The 298-nt window shown below is 64.8% G+C and overlaps 1 protein-coding gene across 1 annotated transcript in view; it reads right to left on the bottom strand.

Moving 5' to 3' along the window:
* The window catches only part of CHPF2 (chondroitin polymerizing factor 2), a 3,513-nt gene extending 3,230 nt beyond the window's left edge, over positions 1–283 (bottom strand). Inside the window, exon 1 of the mRNA XM_010194452.1 lies at positions 186–283. The gene's annotated coding sequence lies outside the window, so the exon portion shown is untranslated. The remainder of the gene's footprint in view (positions 1–185) is intronic.
* Positions 284–298: the final 15 nt, after the last annotated feature.

Below are 298 nucleotides of genomic sequence, written 5' to 3' on the forward strand. Positions count from 1 at the left end.
GCGCACCCCTCCCAGGCAACACCCCCACCCATGACCCCGCCACACCGGGCTGTTACCACACAAGATCTTTCACACACCACATTGCGCAGTGAACCCCTCAGCTCGCTGGGAGGTTCAGCGCTGCACACCCCCACCCACGTCCCATCGTCCCTGCAGGAAAGCCCGGCCAAACACAGCGGTTTTACCTGAGCACCTTCTTGTAGGGCTTGCTGGGGTCTCTGTAGTAGGGAACGATCCGCGGCCTGAAGTCCTCGTGGCCCGGCCCCGGCCCTCCCTCCGCTGCCTCAGGATGCACCCC

The sequence above is a fragment of the Mesitornis unicolor genome, unplaced genomic scaffold (assembly GCF_000695765.1).
Source record: "Mesitornis unicolor isolate BGI_N332 unplaced genomic scaffold, ASM69576v1 scaffold28021, whole genome shotgun sequence".
In the NCBI taxonomy this organism is placed as follows: domain Eukaryota; kingdom Metazoa; phylum Chordata; class Aves; order Mesitornithiformes; family Mesitornithidae; genus Mesitornis; species Mesitornis unicolor.